At 45.3% G+C, this 371-nt stretch overlaps 1 protein-coding gene across 1 annotated transcript in view; it reads right to left on the bottom strand.

Annotated features, from left to right (window-relative positions):
• The window catches only part of NTRK2 (neurotrophic receptor tyrosine kinase 2), a 125,606-nt gene extending 125,554 nt beyond the window's left edge, over positions 1-52 (bottom strand). Inside the window, exon 1 of the mRNA XM_085846110.1 lies at positions 1-52. This exon is cut by the window's left edge and continues 523 nt beyond it. The gene's annotated coding sequence lies outside the window, so the exon portion shown is untranslated.
• Positions 53-371: the final 319 nt, after the last annotated feature.

The following is a 371-nucleotide window of genomic DNA, read 5'->3' as shown; positions in this document are numbered from 1 at the left end:
TGGAGGGTGACCGAAGTGAGAGCGGTTTTGTTGGGTTGGTTGAACGTGAGTGGTGGAGAATGAGGACAAAAAAGGGGGGAAGGGTGGGGGTGTGGATGTGAAGTGAGATATAATATGAGGGTGCGAGTTCGAGGATGGGGGGAGGGTGATGGGGGTGAGGAGGAGCTTTATCTTATTGATCCCCAGAGGACGCAGTCAGGATGATCAACCCACCTGTCTGAAAAAGCGGAGAACTCACCTCGAGTCAGTTCACTCAGTTAGTGCTGTTATATAATTATTTTAGCCTATTTTCCCATAACACGAACAAATACAATTATTATGACAATTTTACAGTGACGTAGCTGCAATTTTGATTCTGAATGAGATGAAAA

The sequence above is a fragment of the Eptatretus burgeri genome, chromosome 11, assembly GCF_056783735.1.
Source record: "Eptatretus burgeri isolate ZD-2024b chromosome 11, Ebu_testis_v1, whole genome shotgun sequence".
Lineage (NCBI taxonomy): Eukaryota > Metazoa > Chordata > Myxini > Myxiniformes > Myxinidae > Eptatretus > Eptatretus burgeri.
This window is presented reverse-complemented; position numbering and strand designations above follow the sequence as displayed.